Raw genomic sequence first — 23,860 nt, 5'->3', positions numbered from 1 at the left:
ATCGGTATTTCATTCTAAGTTAGCACGATCCACTGTTGCCTCGTTAAAAACCTTGCCGGAAAATCCATTTTGGACAAAACCGGTTCAAGGGAAAAGGAGTGCAACGCGTGCTTTCATACCTAAGACTTTGTACGGGTCCTTATCGGTCACCTACAAGTGTTAGTTCAAAATATAAATAAAAGAAAAATGAATAGGGTAGTACCTTAGCGGTAGTATCGTTTTAGGTGAGTTACATTCCAATTGCTCGGTAGTTGTTCTCCGTTCATCGTTCCGAGCTTATAGGATCCTTTCCCGGTGACCTCGAGAATTTGGTACGATCCTTCCTAGTTCGGACCCAACTCCCCTTCTTTCGGATTTTGGGTGTCTAGTGTGACCTTCCTTAGTACTAAGTACCCGACGTTAAAGTGTCAAAGTTTGGCCCTTCTATTGTAATATCTCTCTATCGTTGCTTTTGGGCAGCTAACCGAACAAGGGTGGCTTCGCGTCTTTCATCCAATAGTCCCAAGCTCATCTTCATGGCCTCGTCATTTAATTACTTTGGTGCATATTGCAATCCGATACTTAGCTCTTCAACTTTGATCTATATTAGAGTTTTGGCGCCGTAAACCAACGAGAACGGAGTGGCCCCGGTACTGGACTTCGAGGTAGTACGATATTCCCATAGGACTTCGGGTAGGATTTCCTTCCATTTTCCTTTGGCATCGGTCAACCTTTTCTTAAGGTTTTGGAGTATGGTTTTGTTGGCCGATTCGGCTTGTCCGTTCCCACTAGGGTGATAAGGTATCGATAGGATTCTTTTAATCTTATGATATTCGAGAAACTTGGTCACTTTGATACCAATAAATTATTTTCCGTTATCACACACGATTTCGAATGGCATTCCGAACCAACATATGATATGGTCCCAAATGAAGTTGATGACTTCCTTCTCCCTGACCTTTTGGTACGCCTGTGCTTCGACCCACTTAGAAAAATAATCAGTCATAAATAAGATAAATTGAGCCTTACCCGGTGCCTATGGATGAGGGCAGACGGTGTCCATTCCCCACTTCATGAATGTCCATGGCGATCGTACCGAGTGCAGCAATTTCCCGGGTTGGTGAATCATCGGAGCATGTCTTTGGCATTCGTCAAATTTTCATATGAATTCCTTCGCATCTTTTTCCATGTCGATCCAGTAATAGCCGTCTCTGATTATCTTTTGAACCAATGATTCGGCGCCTGAATGATTTCCGCAGGTGCCCTAGTGGACTTCCCTCAAAACATACTCGGTATCTCCTAGTCCTAGATATATTTCTATTGGGCTATCGAACATCCTTTTGAACAAGGTTTCGTCCTCGAACAAGTTGAATCGAGTTGCCTTTGTGCGCATGACCATCAATTCTTTTGGATCTGAGGGAAGTTTCCTGGTCTTCAAATACTATGCGTATTTATTTCTCCAATCCCAAGGTAAGCTTGTGGAGTTTATTTCGGCGTGACGTTCTTCCACTACCGTTCTCATGAGTTGTATGACTGGCCCCGAGTTGAGCTCGTCATCTTCAATAGACAACCCTAAGTTTGCAAGTTCATCGGCCTCACTATTTTGATCTTGAGGTAAGTGCTAGGGCAGTGCATGAATCGGATCGGATTTAGCACATTTCGGATTCGAATTTCGGATTTCGGATTCTAGAAAATGCAATCTGATTCCGATCTGAATTATATCGGATCGGATTTCGGATCGTATTATTATGCCTCAAAGTTAAACTAATATGTATATTTTCTTTATAAAAGAGGCAACACATTAAGAAAAATTCATGTTTATGCAATTATGAGAGTACTATGGTGCCAATATAGCTAAATCTAGCAATTGTAAAGGTAATAACTTGAAGGTTGATGTAAAGGAAGTATTGACTATCCAAAATTAAAGTGTAGTATTTATACATGCCGTAATAATTTTGAATTTCGGATCGGATTAAAATATACCAATCCGAATTCGATCCGAAATCCAAAATTTTAATAAACACAATCCGAAATCCAATCCAATCCAAAATTCGAAATTCGAAATTGGATGGATCAGTTTGGATTTTGGATATCCGATCCGAATGAACAGCCTTAGTAAGTGCTGCAAAGTCCACTCTTTGAGTCGATGTAACGTTACATGCAACTTATCTAGGTACCTTTGCATTTGTTTTTCTCTGACTTCGAACATTCCATTAACTTGGTTCTTCAAAATGAGGGAGTCACACTTAGCTTCGATCACCTTTGCCCCCAAGCTTTTGGCCAGTTCGAGACCTGCAATCATGGCCTCATATTCGACCCCGTTGTTATTCAATTTCACAGTTCTAATGGATTGTCTAACTATATTTCCTGCGGGTGGCTTCAGTACGATGCCAAGTCAGGATCCCTTTGCGTTCGATGCACCATCCGTAAAGAGAGTCCAGATTCCTGAAGATGTCCCCGAGTTTACCAACAACTCTCTTTTGACTTCGGATATTAGGGCCCTCGTAAAGTCGGATACAAAAGCTGCCAAACTCTGAGACTTAATGGTTGTACGAGGTTGATATTCAATATCGTATCCGCTGATTTCTATGGCCCATTTGGCCAATCGTCCAGAGGTTTATGCATTATATTTCGTAATGGGTAAGTTGTCACAACACATATAGGATGGCACTGAAAATATGGTTTCAGTTTCCTAGAGGCACTTAGCAAAGCAAGCGCCAATTTTTCTAGGTAAGGATATCTAGTTTTGGCCTCACCTAAGGTCCTGCTAACATAATAAATTGGAAATTGTGTACCTTGTTCTTCCAGAACTAGGACTCCACTTACTACTATTTTCGATACTTCCAAATACAAGTATAGTTATTCGTCTGCCCTCGACGTGTGAAGAAGTGGCGGGCTCAATAGATATCGCTTAAGTTCTTCCAAGGTATTGGCATTCTGTAGTCCATGTGAAGTTGTTTTTCTTCTTCGGTAACGAGAAAAATCAGTGGCTATTATCGGAGGACCTCGAGATGAATCTCCCCAGGGCAGCAATACGCCTGGTTAGCCTTTGCACGACTTTTACGTTGTACACTACCGTGATATCCTCGATAGCTTTGATCTTGTCAAGGTTGATCTCGATTCCTCGGTTAGATACCATGAACCCAAGAAATTCACCTGATCTGACTCTAAACGCATATTTTTCCGGATTCAGCTTCATATTGTACTTCTTCAATATACTGAAGGTTTTTTGCAAATGCTTTAAATGGTCCTTTGCTCGCAGGGACATAACTAACATAGCGTCAATGTAAACTTTCATGGATTTCCCTATTTGTTCTTCAAACATCCAGTTTACTAGGCGCTGGTAAGTGGCACCGGCATTATTTAATCTAAAGGGTATTACGTTATAGCAGTATGTACTATACTTAGTGATGAGGGGGGTCTTTTCCTGATCATCCGGGTTCATTCATATTTAGTTGTACCTGGAGTAGGCATCGATAAAACTGAGGATCTTGTGACCGGTTGTGGCATCAATCATGCGATCGATGTTAGGCAAAAGGAAAGAATCCTTGGGACATGCCTTATTTAAATCTTTATAATCCACACACATTCTCAGTTTGTTCCCTTTTTAGGGACTACTACTATGTTTGCTAACCATTCTGGTATTTGACTTCCTAAATAGACCCTATTTTAAGGAGTTTAGTTACCTCGTCCTTGATGAAAGCATGTTTGATCTGGGACTGGAGTCTCCTTTTCTGCTTAACCGGATGGAATTTCAGATCCAAGCTTAGCTTGTGAGTAGTGATCTCCGGTGGGATCCCTGTCATGTCGATATGGGACCAAGCAAAACAATCTAGGTTAGCTATGAGAAATTGAATGAGTTCCTGAGCTCGGAGGTTAACCTCGTGCTCGGATATACCTTCCGATCGAGTAGATGCTCGATCAAAATGACTTGTTTCAACTCTTCGACCATTGATTTTGTAGCATCGAAATCATCAGGGACAATAAAAGATCTGGGAACCCCGTAATCATCATCTTCGTCGGTCCCCTGTTTATCCAATTGGGTCGTGGATGGTGTCGATAATTGAAATTTAGTTTCCCGCTTTGTGTTCGAACCCGGTTCATTTGACGTTGTCAGTGTTGATATTGGAATCACTTCTTCCACTGCAAACATTTTCTTTGTGGCCATTTGTTCCCCGTAGATTATTTTAATCTCTCCCGGTGTCGAGAATTTTAGCACCTGGTGAAGGGTGTCGAGGGTACTGCCCTCATATTGTGAATCCATGGTCTCCCGAACAGGGCGTTATAGCTCATGTCCCCTTTGATCATATAAAACTTGGTTTCATGGATGGTCCGACAGCATTCACTGGTAACGTTATTTCTCCCTTATTAGTTTCCCAAGCCATATTGAACCCGTTTAGCACCCGAGCTGCAGGCACGATTTGGTCCTGTAGGCCGAGTTATTCTACGACCCTCAATCGAATGATGTTGGCCAAGCTACCTGGATCTATTAACACATGTTTAACTCGAGATTTATTCATGAGTACAGATATTACTAGTGCATCATTGTGGGACTACATGATTCCTTCTACATCTTCATCGCTAAAAGACAAAGTTCTTCTAGTATGTAATCTCGAGTTTGCTTCTCCCTCGTGATGGATACTTTGGTGCTCTTTAACATCGAACCCTCATATGATCATGTGGATGACGTGTTGAGGTTCTTCTTGCTCGGTTTGTTTATTGGAGTCCCTATTTCTGAAATGATTCTTGGATCGGTCACTCAAGAATTCTCGAAGATGCCCGTTGTTGAATAATTGGGCTAACCCCTCCCTCAATCATCTGTAGTCTGTTGTTCTATGGCCGTGAGTGCCATGGTATTTGAACATTTGGTTCGGGTCCCTTTGGGCTGGGTCAGATTGTAGAGGTCGAGGCTATTTGGTATCTTTGATGTGTCCGATAGTCGATACTATAGCAGTACCATCTACGTTAAAGTTATATTCTATCAACCTCGGTGCTTCTTTGGTTCTGATAGGCCTGTCGAAACCATTCTTTCTCATGAGTCCTGATTGTTTTGGCCTCGATCGTTTCTCCTCTCATTTCGTATTAGAACTCCGTCCGGACCCATTGCTTATTCGATCCTCATTGTATGATTGGTACCAATCCCTGTTCGACCTTAGTTCACGATCAATATCTCTCTTGACTCTGTCGATGGCTCTAATAGGATAAACGGACCCAGAAGGAGCTCCTAGTTGATCATCTTCGATATATATCGGTTATGCACATCAGCCCAAGTGACAGTCGGATATTCTATCAGATTTTGCTCAATTGTTGTGAAGCCACTAAACTTCGAACATTGAGTCCTTGGGTAAATGCTTGGATGGCCTAATCATCAGCGACCGATGGCAGGTCCATCCGTTCCATTTGAAATCGAGATACGAACTCTCTAAGAATCTCGTTATCCTTTTGACTTACCTTGAAAAGGTCTGATTTCCTAGTTTCGACCTTGATAGCCCCAGATTGTCCTTTCATAAAAGGGTCTGCAAGTATAGATTGCACATATCATGGCTCCCTTCGACAGGGTTTTTCTGAATTTCTTCAACAAGACAGACTCGATCTCGTCATCCTCCAAGTTGTTTCCTTTGATGGCACATGTGTATGAAATGACATGCTTGTTTGGGTATGTCGTTCCATAGGAATCTCGGGCATGCAAAACTTTTTGGGGATCGGCTTTGGAGCCGCACTCGGAGAAAAGGTTTTTGTACAAACTTCTTGGAATCCAAGCCTTTCAATATCGGAGGTCTCTCGGGATCTGGCCGACCCTAGAATTGTAGGTCTCCACCTTTTTGCCATTTACTTCGATTTGCTTTTCCATTGACTCTATTCGTTTTGTCAGCTCTTCGAGCATCTTAATGATTTCGGGGTTGTTTCCCGACTTGCTCCCATTCGACCTTTCCACGACCGGCTCCTCCCTACGTGTGATTTCACGAGATGGATCGGGCTCAATCATGCTCGGTACGCGACTCTAGTTTTGTAGCTGGGATATTGCCGCATGTTAAGCCTATAACATTTCGAATATCATCCGTAGATTGAACCCGTCTCCTTCATTGTTTTGAGTATTCTGTCCCGTTCATCGAGCTCCACCACGAATGCTATTCTCGGGGTCAGTAGGGAGGCTAGTGTTGATAGCCACATGCAAATTAGCATCCAATGGGTCCGCAATTGGAATTCTAACGGGATCAACGGGTGGTATCTCGTTATCGGGCGCTATGTTATTGTTTTCACCGCGGTGACCAAACTCACCGTTAGTAGGTAGAGGTGCTAATTATGAGTTTGACATTTTTAGCTTAATCGTGGAATGAAAGACACTTCAAAGAACAAGTGAAAAATAGTGTGTGTTATGAAAATTCGTATCAAATAACCACTATTATCCTTAGTCCCACCATGGACGCCAAACTGTTTACTCTCAAAATCAGATAACAATTGAATTTATACGCACTTTTAAGGATACATGATATATTTGGCACAAGTTGAGAAAACAGATTAATATTGAAATCAATGACAGAAAAATGAACGCAAACCATGTAAGTTGAACAATGTTAGCCTTAAAGGTTGGCCACTCTCGAGCCAGAAATTTCCTCAATCTATGTTAGAATAGTGTAGCAAAGTAATAAGAACTAGAAAATAATAGTGTATTACCTTTTGATGCGTGTTACAATGTATATTACAAATAATCAGACCCCTTTTATATAGTAGGGGAGTCCTACTTCAGATACAATTCTACAAAAGGTAAGAAATCTCATAAATTTGCTAATTAGTCGATCTCTCGTTGATACGTGCCGAGATTTTTTCCGTGATATCCGATCCGTTACGAATATTTCGACTTTTTGTTATTTGGTCCGATAATATTTCCTTGAGCTCGATCCGAGTCGAGGTCGGTTCCGGAGTCGCAGGCTCGATGATCTAACTTTGTACCTTGGTTCGATATAATCTGAGGTCGAGCTTCAACCCATCATATTTCATTCCCGATCTATCATGTAGTAGACGGGCCCGATTTTGACCGTATACAGATAGCTTGCAATTCCCATCTCATATTTGTTTTTTGAGGTAAAGCTGAGTATAATTTGAGAATATTTTTCCAAAACTGTGAGGGGTCGTTTGGTAGGATGTATAAGAATAGTGTGGAATAAGGTGTATTAGTAATACATGGATTAGTAATGCATAGATTAGTAATGCATGTGTTAGTAATGCAAGCATTAGTTATGCAAATATTATTTCTTATCTATTGTTTGGTATGGTGTATTAAAATTATAATGCATTGCATAATTTTTAAGAAAAATAGTTGCTTACAAAAATGCTCTCCATATTCTCTAGCTTTAAGGGACTTTAAGGATAATTTTGTCTTTAACCATGGTAATGCATGCACTAAAGCCTTGGTATTACTATTGCCATAGTTTTCTATGCATTACTTATGCATAAGATAATGCCAAATATGATGTATAACTAATATACAAGTTGAAAAAATATACCAAACAAGGTATTAGTAATGCATAGAGCTAATACTTGCATTATTTTTTCTAATATCTCCTGCCAAACGACCCCTGAGAGTTCAAACTGTATGTAAAACCCATACAAGAATGAGACTTGAGCAGATTTCTACTATATTAGAAGTGCGAGTAAGTAGTGAAACTGACAGCACTTCATCGACTTCCCTGCTTGCCGACAAAAAATATTTTTGAATTTTCCGGTTTAAAATATCAATTATGCCCTTCTAATATTGGATTTTTGCACCTACGAAAAGGATTTTATGGTAATTTGTATGTAAGCTGAAATTGTCGCCGCTTCAAGTTTGCATTTATCCTTTCCTTTGCGTTTTTTCTTCCGCAGTTTTCTCTGGTTTTCCTATATAGATAGCTTCTTCCTACTGATTTTCACACTCTCACCAAAAAAATTAAATTCAACTTGGATTTGTTAACCTCAAGTTGCATAATCGAGGTTTGCAGTGATTATTTACTTTCAGTCGTTGATTTCTCTGAAGAACAAAGTTCTAATACTCAGATAGTTACAGAATCTTTTGGGCGTTTTCTTCTCGAAAAATATTCAGCTACTTATATATCGTTATCCATTTCATTGTAAGTTCTTCAACTTCTTCGTGATTATGTTTTCTAATCAAAGTTTGATTGTTCAACTCCGTGAGAAGTTGTTTTTTTATTTAAACATTGTGAAAAGTTTCTTTGTTGGTATTGAAACACAATGCTTTTTAATCCTTTTGTTTTAGTTGGGGTTGATGATAACACCAACTGATCTACAAGCCTTTCTTGGTTTATACTTGCTACCTGTTTTAAATGTTCGTAGTTTGACTTTGAGATATAATTGATTTGCTCCATTGTTTTGTCTCTTCAATCTTAGAATTTGCTTAGCTTTGGTGTTTCGTCGCATATAAAGTTGGTGTAGTATAATATAATGGAGAGTAGAGGTAGCAAATGCTTCGATTTATAGAAACATAATTTTCAGTTCTAGACAACCAAATACAAAGTATTTCAAAGAAAAATTATTTTATATCATCCTAAATAGGGCTAAGTGTTTTATGTTTTATAATCAGATTTGTTCTTGTATCACTGTGCATTTCACTATAGTAGTCTATTTGTCATATGGAATGTTATTTGTATTAAAAATGTCCATAAAAAATGGATTGAAGGATCCATGTTTTAGCTTTTGATGGCTAAAATTACTTTGGGATTAATTCCAGTTGCAAAAATAGCAGCAAAAGATTACTTCGTTAGTATTGTGTAATTCATCAGTTCAATTTTCCCAGTTTGATTGATTAAGATATTTAAGAAGAGTCAAATGAGCTAACCCATTAGGCAAAACTCGACAACGTCCATTAACATATAAAATTGCTTCCTTTGACTTATCTTTTATCCTTTCCATTTTACTCTCATCTATCAATGAACCCATTTTTAAAGATTTAATTTTTTATGAAAAATTATTTTGTCTTTGATGATTGAAAGAGACAAAAGAAAGAAAAGTATAGTTTATATTACTGAAAAAAAAATTAAAAAGAGTCATATGTTATATGTAAGTTACATAGGATTTTATTTGAATCATAGTCAGTTGGTCTAGTAGATAGAAATGAGCTATCCAATTATGCTATATGATACTACAATTAATTAACACGGAGGATCATGATGGGAGGATTATGAATTTTTACTCTCAAGTCTTAATTAAATATTACGAGTTCGAGTCATAAATATGGTTTCTTCACTCTTAGTCAAATATCCCGGGTTCAAGCTATGAGGCAAAAATAAATTTGCTCAGCTATGCTTCTATTTAAGATATCCATGTTTTAACTTTTGATGCCTACTACATTACTTTATTTTACCACGTTTTATCCAAAGTTTTTATCTATTTTAGTATGTTCTGTTTAATATCACCATAACGAGTGATGATATTCTTTGGTTTGTAGTGCATATATTTTACTTCTAAGTTTTCATTTGGTATATGTGAAACTTATGCAGACCAAAGATGCCAAATTTTAAAAAACTTGTGGATTCAACATGCTGGAAACAAAAAGGGAAACTTCAATGCTCTGAAGAAGAGGCATCCAAATTAAACAAAGAGGTCGCGAAATGTATAAGGCGAGGTCGGCTGATAAAGAGAACTAAATTTACTGGAGCGCGAATGACATACCTTCATTCTAGAATGCAGAATCCAACTACTGATTCCACTGAAGTATCAGCTTGCTACCAATTTAATAGAGAGTTAGCGAGGCAGAGAGCTGCTCTAATATGAGCCTCATCTTCTACCTTGAGAACATGTTTGTGCGTTAAGATTTTGTTACCCTTAAATAAACTGTGTGATACAGATATTTTTTATGCTTATAACTTGCTCTTATGTTTTAGTAAATGTGTTCACAGTTAATGATTTCACTGTTTCTGATAATGGAAAAGATCTACATGGTCGCTCTTCCGTTTTTGAAGTTGGTAAGTGCGAAAGTATAATGTTGAAAGTTGTACAATCTTTCAAGACCCAGATTTATATGATAATTCGTTTTATCTTAGGGTCTACATCAGGAACGTGTAGTGAACAATATAATATTACCATGCGTAACGCTACAAGAAAAGGTTCGTTTCCATTTAGCTTTAATGTCATTTCAGTCATTTCTTTTTCAGGACTGGCCTTTTTTCATTCTGGCAAATCTAAAATATATAGGCCTTACATCTAAAAAAATGTGTCTCTAGAATACTAATGACTTGCCCAGTAGCCCTTTTAGACTCAAAATTATATCAAATTGTATATTTTGTAGAGCCAAAAAATTTCAGTATGAATCACCGGAATTTTGCTATGACAGTGGATTCGTGAAATTGATTCACTATGGACTGCCTTGTGAATTGCTAAATCTTTATTTAGGAAACTCTGAGGAGTCCAAATATTTTCGCACTTATGTTAGATTATATAACAATATGTTTGCATTTACTTCTCTTGGAGTGAATTATGACAGAGATTTAGCGAGAAGAAATTGTGGTATTTATACGTTTAGAGTTCAAGGAAAAATGTATCATTTCATAATAATCTCCTACCTTCGAGCCAACCAGCAAAAATCTGCAGTTATATTTCTATGATACTGATAATGAACTAGCAAATCGGATGGCATTCTCTGACAAGCTTAATGAATCGGTTATCAAGACTTTGATGGACACATTAAAAGTTAATACACACTCTATCTTTTTGAAATCTTTAACAGATATCCCAGAATTATTAAACTTTTACGTTGCACCTAAGTCTGACTCTGGTTTAGATCAAAGAAAATATAACTTACCTACATCATCTGAAGTAGCAGCAATATGGATAGAAGATGAAAGTATTTCTCTACCACATATTCAAATTTACACATATAGTAGCAAGAACCAATTGGTAAATTAGTACTATAGCTATTATGATCCATTACAATATCCATTACTATTTCCTTATGGACAGAACGGATGACATTATGGTATTAAAAAGATTATTCTGACGAATAATACTATTAGCAGTGGAACTTATTGTGAAAATGAACAACTACCGAGTGTAGAAAACATGTGTTCAGTCGACATGCTACTTGACATGGAAGCAGAACTTTTGGAAAAAAAGAAATGAAAAAGAAATACTGTGTCATGCCATGAGTATTACTATTACAAGCTCCAAATGAGGGTCAATGAAGTAAATGGAGTTTTGCATGCTGGAAGAGTGTTCCAACAATACCCAGTTGACGAATTCATCAAGCTTAAGACTCAAAGGTTAGATTTCTGTTCATTTAATCAAGATTTATTTAGAATTGATGCGTTAGCAGGGATTCTTGATGTTCTAAGACACGGAGAGAGAGAGAGAGACATGCAACATTGGAAGACAAAGTTTTCTTCCTGCAAGTTTTATAGGAGGTCCTAGGGATATGCGCCGACGATATATGGACGCTATTGCGTTAGTGCAAAATTTTGGGAAACCTGATATATTTTTGACAATGACATGTAATCCATCTTGGCCAGAAATAGAAGAACATTTATTGGTAACAGATAAGGTTCAAAATAGGTCCGATTTAGTTAGTCGTGTGTTTAGAGCAAAGGTAGAGGAGATGAAAACAGATATTCTAAAGAGAAATATATTTGAAAAAGTTGTTGCTTTTATGTACACTATTGAATTTCAAAAGTGTGGTCTTCCACATCCTTATTTTCTTATCATACTCAAAGACGAATATAAATTGTTAACTCCGGAAGCTTATGATAGAGTTGTTTGTGCTGAAATACCTGATTTTGATGAGAATGATTACTTGTATTCAGTTGTTACTAAACATATGATGCACAAACCTTGTGGTAGTTTAAATCCTAAATGTCCTTGTATGAAGAACCGAGAATACTGTAAGTTCAAATATCCAAAAGATTTTGCTGATCATACATCAAAGGGAAAAAAATGGATACCCAATGGCAAAATAACGGTAAACGTGTAAATATTAGAGGACAATTTCTTGACAATTCGTGGTTAGTTCCTTAAAATCCATATCTATTGAGCAAATTTACTGTCATATTAATGTTGAAGTTTGTTCTAATATTAAAGTTGTCAAATACCTTTATAAATATATCTGCAGGGGACATGATAAAATTACCTTTTTCGTACATGTTGATGATCCAAATATTGAAATAGAAGAGATCAAAGAATATCAATCTGCTAGATGGGTATCTCCACCAGAGGCAACTTGGCGTTTATTTGATTTTCCCATTAGCGAAATGACTCCATCTGTTTATCATCTTCAGCTACATCTTGAAAGACAATAATTCATCTCTTTTAAAACCACACAGGCCGTAAATGCAATTATAAATAATCCCATGATTAGGAAAACAATGTTGACAGAATTCTATTTGATGAGCAGAGAAAATCAAGATGCCAAGAAACTAAATTTACTCTATAAAGAATTTTCAGAATATTTTGTATGGTCCAAACAATATAAAATATGGACACATCAACAACAGGACACTGTTATTGGACGTATTGTGACATGTCATCCAATAGAGGGGGGAAAGATATTATCTTAGATTATTATTAATGAATATTAGAGGACCAAAACCATACCAATATTTGCTAACTGTAAATGGAATATGTTGTAGTACATTTAGAGAAGCCGCCGAAAAACACGAATTATTACAATGTGATAATAACTTGGTTGACTGTATGTCAGAGGCTGTAAGATATCAGATGCCTTATAGTTAAGACGTTTATTTTCTACAATTTTGGTATATTATAATCCTGCTAACCCAAGAGAACTTTGGTACCGATTTGAAGATTCTATGTCTAAAGACTTCAAGATTTGCCACATTTGAACGAAAAACAAATTCGTCGTATGGCTTTAGATCATATTAACAACATTTTGCATTCAATGGATCGTGATATAAATGAATTTGCACTTGTACCAGAAAGAGTTTTAGCTTCATCTGCTGCTAGGGAGGCTCAAAATTCTCATTTTGAAAGAAATATAATTGCTAGAGAAGAAGTTTTATTACTAGAAACAAAATTGAACAATGAGCAGCGAAAGCATATGATGTAATCCTTGATAGAATATTTAGGAATAAATCTGGAGCTTTTTTTATCGATGGTCCTGGAGGAACATGCAAAACCTTTTTGTATCGTGCATTATTGGCTGTTGTACGATCAAAAGGATTCGTAGCTTTAGCAACAACAACCTTTGGTGTTGCAGCTTCAATTCTTTCCGGAGGACGGATTGCTCACTCCCGTTTTAATTTTTCTATTGATATTGATGAACAATTCTTCTGTAATATTAGTAAGTAGAGTTCGCTTGCATCACTGATACGAGATGTCAAACTAATTATGTGAGATGAAGTATCAATGGCCAAAAAATAATTGATAGAAGCTTTTGATTCATTACTGAAAGATCTAATGGATACAAACACTCTTTGGTGGAAAAGTTGTCGTTTTTGGCGGTGATTTCAGACAAACTCTTCCAGTTGTTCGGAGGGGAAAAAAGAGGATTTCATAGGAAAAATTTATTGTGTTCTGAAATATGGAACCAACTTGAAAAATTGCGATTATCAGTAAATATGCGAGCAAGAACAGATCCTGCTTTTTGAGAATATTTGATGCGAATAGGGTGTGGAAAAGAAAAAATAAATTGCCAAGATAAGATTGAAATTCTTGATTGTTTCATTGTTCCTTTTATAAGCGAAAAAGAATCGTTGAATCTTTTATTTAGAATATTTATCCAGATTTATATACATCTGCTTGTAATATGTCTTCTACAACTTCTCTTGTCATTTTGACAACAAAAAATAATTTCGTTGACGAAATAAATGATATGTTGATAACTCAATTTTTGGGTGAATCTAGGACATATGCAGCGTTTGAAGAAACTATTGAAACTACCGATCAAAGTCAATATAAAAATTTCTTGCATACTTTACACCAGCTGGCTTGCCTCCATATAAATTAACTGTGAAAAAGAATTGTCCCGTTATTTTACTGCGTAATTTGAATCCGTGTGAAGGTTTATATAATGGTACACGACTTGTATGCTGTAATTTCGAAAGACATGTGATAAGTGCTAAAATTGCAAGTGGTGACTTGAAAAACACACATGTATTTATTCCCATAATACCTTTGTTGTCTTCACAAGATGAAAAACTGCCTATTCCTTTCAAAAGACCACAATTTTCTATTAGATTATGTTTTGTTATAACGATAAATAAAGCTCAAGGTCAGATGTTATTTGTTGGAATTTATTTACGAGAGCCTGTTTTTTCCCACGGTCAGTTTTATGTTGCTTTATCACGAGCAAAAAACTTAGTTTATGTGAAATTATTGATCTGACCGCCAACAGCTGATAGCAACGATGATCATACAACACACAATGTAGTATATGATGAAATCATTCAAGCGTCCCTCTTGTGAATTAACAGTAACACTATGAGCAGTCACTTATTTGAGATTTGATGTACATCTAACTGATATCCTGCAAAAAATTGATCCTCAGAACCTACAAATTGGATTAATATCAGATAGATGTTGACAGAGATGTCTCTGCATCTTGAATCCTTGCTTCATTAAAGATCCTAAAGGTGGAATACTACTTGAATATTGCACTAACTATCCGATGTAAATTTTTTCTTGAATATACATTTAATACTTGAAACCTTGCTTTGATTAATAATTTTGCGTATCATCTATATGTTTACATGTTTGCTTAAAGTGGACATATATGCATGAATGCATGCCGATCAATAATATTCATGTTAAGAAGTTTTCTGTTATTTCATATTATTTTGCTCCTTTAGATAAATAAAAATACCTTATGTATTCTGTAGCTTACTTAAGTTTACTTGCTCCAGTTTGAGTCCTAGAATTTTTTTTTATTACAGATATTATGAATTCAATTTAACGGTTCTGAAAAGCTTAAAGTCTGAATCCTCATTTTTGCTAGGTCCACGCGGATTATCTTTTCCCTTCAGTTCACCCCCTTTTCATTCAGTTGCCCTCTTTCAAATTCTTTTGGAAAAGATTCGTTACCTGATTGTGATTTGCTTTTCTCAACAAGCTACTAATTTGAATGGACGCTTCCTCTGAACTTCAGTTCTCCTCCTTGGTTTGCCTGTGCATGTCTTTGAAAACTTTGGTTAAATTAGTACTTAGAAATAACTTTATAGAATATTCCTCATAAACTATTTTGGTTTAGATGTAGTTTCTATTCATTCTATGTCCGTGATTTACAGGTATTAACAAACTACAAGGATGATCATATGTTATGGCTGGCTAGCAGTTCCAATACTAAGTACTCTACCAGTCCATTCATTCTCTCTTTAAATTTATTTAAGAACTTAAGTTTTGTTACCTTTACAAATTATCTTTCATCGGATCTAATTGGAACAATTAGATTATAATTCCTTGAGCCTTCGCTCCAATAAATAGTGTGTTATGAAAATTAATGTTTTTGAGATTTTAGACTTAATAAAAAAAAAATTATTTGCATGTTTGCTTGTGTGACGACCCGACCCGTCGTCTCATGAATTACTACTCCGTTTTCCCCATTTTCAGCTTCCTTATGCTTCATTATCCATATCTTGTGTAATCGAGTTGATTTGAAGTGGTTTTAATAAGAAATGAGACACTTAGTCTCTTTTAAGAAGCCTTAAGTTGGAAAAGTCAACCGGACGCTGACTTATGAGTTAGAGTGCTCGGAGGTGAATTCCGATGGTTCGGTTAGCTCCGAGAGATGATTTGTGATTTAGGAGCGTGATCGGAAGTGATTTTGGAGGTTCGGTGTAGAAGTTAGCCTATTTTGGCGAAGTTAGGATTTTGGCGAAATCCAGTTGGTATGCGAGATTTTGATCCGAGGGTCGGAATGGAATTTCGAGAGTTTCTGTAGCTTCGTTATGTTATTTTGGACTTGTCTGCAAAATTTGAGGTCATTCAGACTAGTTTTCATGTGTTTCGGCATCGGTTGTGAAATTTTAAAATTAAATAAGTTCTTAGGCTTGAATCCATGCATAATTGGTGATTTTGATGATATGTGATGTGATTTGAGGCCTCGACTAAGTCCGTGATGTATTTTCAGACTTGTTGGTGCTTTTGGTTGAGGTCCCGGGGGCCTCGGGTGAGTTTTGAGCGAGTACGGACACCCCGGAACTTAGAAAAAGGGAGAGGGCATCAGTGGCGGCGCGAACCGCGCTCCTTCTCGCGCTGGGCGCGCGGCCGCACAGGGGAAGAATCTGCAGGTTGCTGGTTCTACTTAGGAAGCTCATATCTTTTGATCCATAAGGAATTTTGAGGTTATTAAAAAACGAAAGTTGTAGCCCTTCGTGTCTAGTTTCCAGAAAGGTAAAGATATCGCAATTTGGACACATGTAGCGAAAGTTATGGCCAAAATACTGAATCCTGTCACTGCAGTCAAAAAGCTGCGCGGCCGCAGTCATTTTTGCGCGGACCCCGCTGATTTTGCGCAGGCCGCGGTCATTTGTATGCGGTCAGCGGTGTCGGAATCCGAAGGGTACTATATAAATACGAGGTTTTGAGTTTTATTTAATGTTTTGACCTAGAGAGCTCGGATTTTGGTGATTTTTCGAAGGTTTTTCAAGGAACTCATCGGAGTAAGTGATTTTAACTCAGATTTGGCTAGAATACAAGAATCTATCACTGAATTCATCATTTAATTCGTGATTTGAGATGGAATTTGGGAAGAAAATTGTGAAACCTTTCAAAAGTGTAAAATGATGATTGAAGGACCAAATGGTATCGGAATTGGATAATTTTGGTATGGTTAGACTCGTGAGCGCATGAGGATTCTAAAAATGTAAATTTTACCCGATTATAAGACATGGGCCCGGGGCTCGGGTTTTGCTAATTTCGAGATTCTTGATATTTTTTGATTGTTTTCGATTGGGTATTGTCCCCTTAGCATATTGTGATGTATTCGCTCTGATTTTGGTTAGATTCGACATGCGTGGAGGCCGATTGGAGGGGCAAAGGCGTCGCGAGCTAGAGATTTCACCAGTTCGAGGTGAATAATACTTGTAAATGATATCTTGAGGGTTTGAAACCCCGAATTTGCACATCATAGTGCTGTATTCAGGTGACTTGCACGCCGAATATGAGCGTGGGGTAGAGCACCGTTGGGGATTGTGACTTGGTCCGTCCCGGTTGTTGATTTTACTGCGTATTTGACTGAAATTACTTGTTATCATCATAATTTGGGTTGATTGCCATGTTTGGGGTCTTGTGCCGACTTGTAAAATCCTTCGATGATTGATATTACTACTTAGCATGATTTGCATATCATCTAACTTCAGTCCAAGATTTTAAATGTTGTTTTGCAAACCCAGTCGTATTTCTAAGTTTTGAAAACTTAAATGATATTTTAAATACATTTCGGGTTGGAAACTTCGATTTTGTAAATGCCCAAAGGGCTTATTATATTATTTTCTGGACTGATTATAAAGTGACTTGAAACAGTGGTAACAATGACACTGTGTGATATACTTGAAACAGTGGTAACAATGACACTGTGTGATATACTTGAAACAGTGGTAACAATGACACTGTGTGATATACTTGAAACAGTGGTAACAATGACACTGGATGATATACTTGAACAGTGGTAACAATGGTACTGTATGATATAAATTGGTCAGGTAACAATGGCTGACCGGTCAGGTAACAATGACTGACCAAGATATTGCGCTTGGGCTGTAGGAGCCCCTCCGGAGTCTGTACACACCCCCAGTGAGCGCCGTCGACGATAAATAAATATGGATGGCTCGGGCTGCACGCCGTAGTGGGTACTGGAATGTACCATCATATGCATTGCATTGCATTCATGCATTTGTTCATTATTTGTTGTTGTGATATTTCTGGAGATATTTATCTGCTTTTGCTGGTGCTGTCTGATCCTTAAGTGTTGGGGCCCGAGTGGCTGACCAGGAACGAAGATATTGCCCGAGGGGCGGGTTTCTGTGCATAGTGACACTGATGGCTGAAATTATTTTGTAACTGTTAAAAAGATTATTTTCAAAAGAGGTTTAAAACTGAGTCAGATATTTTATAAAGGATTTTCATGGAATTACTGTTTTCAAAAAGGATTGTACCGTCTTAGATAGCATGATGAAGTGTTCTTACGTGATTTCTTATCGCTCAGTTATTATTTACTCTTATTACCACTGAGTTGGAAGTACTCACTTTACTCCCTGCACCTCGCGTGCAGTTGCAGGTACTGTTCACCCGGTAGCGGGTTATTAGCGGACTGAAGGTAGACTATTGTAGTATAGCAAGGTGACCGTCAGCGTTCACGGTACCGTATTTCTTCATTGATTCTAAATTCCATTCTGTATATTGCTGGTCTTGTATTAGTATTTAGATCTTTAGATGCTCGTGGCTTGTGACACCCCGATTTCGGGCTGAGTCGGGATGGTTTCCATTATTCTATCATGTTTACTTCGCACTTGTGATTATATTATCTGCGAATTAGACTTATTCCTGCTAAGTAATTATAAAGAGATGTATTATTTTGTTGTTGGCTGGCCTTGTCCCCACGAGAGGCGCCATCACGACCGGGTTGAGATTTTGGGTCGTGACAGCTTGTTTCCGGACAGATTCCAATAATATACCAAATAAAATTCTTCTTCTTCTTTAGCTGTTGGAAATATGATATCTCCTTATCTTCTCCAGAATGAATGAAAGAGCTTGGTTTAGTTTCTGCAATGGAGATCTAAAATGAATTCGTTCAATATCCGCTTACTTCATATAATACTCCACAAAATTACTTGATGATTTCAAGGTAAGTTTCTCTTTCTTAGTTTTAACATGTTATTTGACGAAATTTTCTATATTGTTTGAGTTCTTTAAAAAAGTATGATATCTTAATATTTTTATTTTATCTTTTCAGTTTTCTTTAACTGTATAGTTTTTTTGCTGAATACTTTTGTAGGTCCTGAAGACACATTTGAAAAAAGAACTACTATTCTCACAACTTCTTGCCATTATTGGTTGCAATAGTTCTGCTAGCTTTAGGTTTGGGCATCATTCAGTGTAGACATAAAAGAACAAAGAGTTCAATGCTAACAAAGATAAAACAAAATATACTACTTCGGTACTTGGCAACCACAACCAGATAATCAAATAGTATTCTTCTCTAATTGTTTAGTTTTCTTGTCAACTTTATGGTCTAAATTCCCTACTTGTATAAACATATTGCAGGAAAATTGGCCCACAACCATAACAAAGATCATAGCAGTTCATTGCTTGGTCTGTTTTCTACTTTGTCACAACAATTTATAATTCTTGATCTGGGTGCAGAGCCTCAAGAAATCAGACGTTTAGCATGCCAAATAGTAAGTATTTCTGTGATAAATTCAAGGTTTTTTACTAGACTTAACGTATGTGCATGCATAAATTAAATTTAAGATATTGTATCTTATTATTTTTTCAGTTTCTACCCAATTGAAACCCTTTATGTATGAAAGATTATTTTTCCTAAAAAAATATGGCTAACAATGTGGAATACGATTGATATATGAGAGAACTGAATACTTCTGACAAATGGATTTGACAGCTCACAAATTTTCGTAAATGTATCTCTGAATAATTTAAGCAGGATTGATGTTAATCTGAAGTTGTCAACCTAGCAACTTTAACTTTTTCATCCTATGAGAAACAGAATATGTGAATTAGTTATTCCAATTGCTAAATATTCTAATCGACATTTTTACACATCCTAATCGTGCTGGACAATTTACCTATTGTATTCATGAGTATGGAGTTTATCAACTTTTGCTTAACTGCCTCATCATTAGGTAAGACACAACACACTCAGTTACTTCATGCAATCATTGACCAAACTATCTATACATTCTTCTTTTGTTGGTTTTGTGAAGATGGATTTGTTCCATATATTGATACACTACCTCTGGTAGAAAAGATCCTGACGTGGGGCTTCCCTTTTTGTAGAGATCAGTTTGCTTCACTTGCTTCTTCGAGAGTCGATTTGTTTATGCTTATGCCTGCTTACCCCTATATATATACAAAAAATTTAATTTTACCGTATTTGTACACTATAATTTCAACAAAAGGTTTCATGTTGAACAATTTCACTTAAGCACAACATATATATTTGAGATTAAGGTATAGTAAATGATGATCAATATTCTTTTGAATGCAGATTTTTTGTGAATAGGGTTTCAATAAGGATATACAAGAATGCGAATCACACGAACAATTTTGTTCCAACTGAGACGCCAATGTACGTATTTTCTAGCACATGGAAGAATGTAGATAACAAGGGTATAAAGTAGATAAGCGCACCATTTTGTAACAAATTATAAGGATTTTAGTTTAGATGCACTGCTAGAATTCGGCCAAAAAGCGACCAAATATTGGCGACCAAATTTGGTCTGTTAAGAAAAGCGACCAAAGTTGGTCGCCAAACTACCGAAAATAATAAAAAAAATATTTGAAATAATTTAGCGACCATAGTTGGTCGCTATTTGGACGCAAATTTAGTCAAACTGTTGACTGGACTGGTCAGACTTGCTTGGTCAAAGATACACTGAGTTTAGCGACCAATGTTGGTCGCAAAAGTGGGACCCACACAAATTTTTTTAATAATTTTATTATTATTTTATAAAACTTATAAAATATAAATATATATAATTTAAAACTTGCGACCAAAGTTGGTCGCTAACTGAAGGATAAGAAGATAGCGACCAACTTTGGTCGCTAAAGTGGGACCCAGTTATAATATTTTAATAAATATATATTTATGTAAAAATTTTATAAAATATAAATAAATATAATTCAAAATTTAGCGACCAAAGTTGGTCGCCAATGTGGGACCCAGTTCTAACGTTTAATAATTTTTATTATTAATTTAAATATTATATAAAATATAAATAAATCTGATTAAATTTTAGTGACCAAATTTGGTCTCTAATTTAAATTCATGTACATTTAGTGACCAACTTTGGTCGCTAAGTTAAATTCATTTAAAGTTAGCGACCAAAGTTGGTCTCTATATGGTCAAATTTAAAAATCACTTTTGTGTTTACTATGTAAATAATATAAATGTAAGTCGTTAATAATTTTGTAATACAAGGGATGAATAGTACTACGAAGCGGGCGTGTGTGTCTATATATACAATATATGTACTTACGCTATACTATGCACTAAGTATAAGTGTATGAGGTAATACCGTATCGAATATAGCTTATATATATATATATATATATATATATATATATATATATATATATATATATATAATATATGTACTTACGCTATACTATACACTAAGTATAAGTGTATGAGGTAATACCGTATCGAATACAACTTATATATATAATATATATACTTACGCTATACTATGCACTAACTATAAGTGTATTAGGTAATACCGTATCGAATACAACTTATATATATATAATATATATACTTACGCTATACTATGCACTAAGTATAAGTGTATGAGGTAATACCGTATCGAATACAGCTTATATATATATATAATATATGTACTTACGCTATACTATGCACTAACTATAAGTGTATTAGGTAATACCGTATCGAATACAGCTTATATATATATATATATATATATATATATATATATATATATATATATAATATGTACTTACGCTATAATATGCATGCACTAAGTATAAGTGTATGAGGTAATACCGTATCGAATACAGCTTATATATATAATATATGTACTTACGCTATACTATGCACTAAGTATAAGTGTATGAGGTAATACCGTATCGAATATAGCTTATATATATATATATATATATAATATAGCTTATATATATATAATATATGTACTTACGCTATACTATGCACTAAGTATAAGTGTATGAGGTAATACCGTATCGAATATAGCTTATATATATATATATATATATATATATATATATAAAATATATACATACGCTATACTATGCACTAACTATAAGTGTATGAGGTAATACCGTATCGAATATAGCTTATATATATACAATATATATATATTTACGCTATATTATACACTAAGTATAAGTGTACTAGGTAATACCGTATCGAATACAGCTTATATATATATATAATATATGTACTTACGCTATACTATGCACTAAGTATAAGTGTATGAGGTAATACCGTATCGAATACAGCTTATATATATACAATATATATACTTACGCTATATTATGCACTAAGTATAAGTGTACTAGGTAATACCGTATCGAATACAGCTTATATATATATATATATATTATATATATATAATATATGTACTTACGCTATACTATGCACTAAGTATAAGTGTATGAGGTAATACCGTATCGAATATAGCTTATATATATATATATATATATATATATATAGCTTATATATATATATATATAATATGTACTTACGCTATACTATGCACTAAGTATAAGTGTATGAGGTAATACCGTATCGAATATAGCTTATATATATATATATATATATATATTTTTTTTGAAATAGCGACCAACTTTGGTCGCTATTTTGGTCAAACGGTCAGAATATAGCGACCAAAGTTGGTCGCTATGTCTAAAAATTCAAAACTGTTTTACCCACCAAAATAGCGACCAACGTTGGTTGCTATTTTAATTACATAACTCTCAAAACCGGGATCCCCTCCCATTCTTTCTAAAAAATTCCCAAAATCCCTCTTTTCTCTCTCACCCTCAAACCCCACCCCCCTTCCAACTCCCACCACCAGGCCCCACCCACGCCACCAACGACCACCGCTTAGCTGTCGCCGTCGCCTCTGCCGTTGTTGCGTCTCTCCTTTTCCACCTCCTAAAAATTCAAGGTTAGAATTACAAACCTAGGGTTTCAATTAGTGTTTCAATTGTTTATTGTTTCAACCTAGAATTAGTGTTTCAATTGATTATTTAACATTGTATTTTATAGAAACCTAGGGTTTAGATTGTATTTATCATTATTTAACATTTTATAGAAATCTAGGGTTTAGGGTATGGGTTGAATATTTAGGCTAGGCTTTATTGAGTATTTCTCCTTCAATATTTTAGTAAGCAATAGATACTAATTTAACGTCAAAGACTTGATTCATAGGTAGATATATATTAGGGTATAAATTGAACTTTTAGTTTAATCTTGATTAGTTTATAGGTAGATATTTAATGTAGACACATGATAGTATATTTGGATTTTCTCTTAAAGTTCAAGACAATGTTAATGTTTAAGGCCTTAAGCGAATCGTTGCGTGGCTCTTGTTTGAGTACAACGAGTCGCCCACTTTTAGGATATAAATTGAACTTTTAGTTTAAGTTTAAACTCGTAGGATACGAATATAACTTTTAGGATATAAATTGAAGCTTTTGTGTATGAGTTGAACCCTTAGGATATGACTTGAACTTTTGTGGATATAAATTGAACCTTTTAGGATATGAGTTGAATTTTTAGGATATGAATTGAATCTTTTAGGTATGAGTTGAAGCTTTTAGGATATACATTGAACTTTTAGTTTAATTTTGATTAGTTTATAGGTAGATATTTAATATAGACACATGATAGTATATTTGGATTTTCTCTTAAAGTTCAAGACAATGTTAATGTTAAAAGGCCTTAAGCGAATCGTTGTGTGGCTCTTGTTTGAGTACAACGAGTCGCCCACTTTTAGGATATAAATTGAACTTTTAGTTTAAGTTTAAACTCGTAGGATATGAATATAAGTTTTAGGATATAAATTGAAGCTTTTATGTATGAGTTGAACCGTTAGAATATGACTTGAACTTTTGTGGATATAAATTGAACCTTTTAGGATATGAGTTGAATTTTTAGGATATGAATTGAACTTTTTAGGTATGAGTTGAAGCTTTTAGGATATAAATTGAACTTTTAGTTTAAGTT

At 35.6% G+C, this 23,860-nt stretch overlaps 1 long non-coding RNA gene across 2 annotated transcripts; it reads left to right on the top strand.

Moving 5' to 3' along the window:
- Positions 1 to 7,814: 7,814 nt before the first annotated feature.
- Positions 7,815 to 11,603, top strand: LOC107783992 (uncharacterized). Of its 2 annotated transcripts, XR_001647594.2 has the most exons (3): positions 7,828 to 8,087; positions 9,474 to 9,938; positions 10,017 to 11,603. It is a non-coding gene; the product is annotated as an uncharacterized LOC107783992 (long non-coding RNA). The 2 variants fall into 2 exon arrangements; XR_012693688.1 differs by lacking the exon at positions 10,017 to 11,603 and having other exon boundaries at positions 7,815 to 8,087; positions 9,474 to 9,934.
- The last annotated feature ends 12,257 nt before the right edge of the window (positions 11,604 to 23,860 follow it).

This window comes from Nicotiana tabacum, chromosome 7 (assembly GCF_000715075.1).
Source record: "Nicotiana tabacum cultivar K326 chromosome 7, ASM71507v2, whole genome shotgun sequence".
NCBI classification, from domain to species: Eukaryota; Viridiplantae; Streptophyta; class Magnoliopsida; order Solanales; family Solanaceae; genus Nicotiana; species Nicotiana tabacum.
This window is presented reverse-complemented; position numbering and strand designations above follow the sequence as displayed.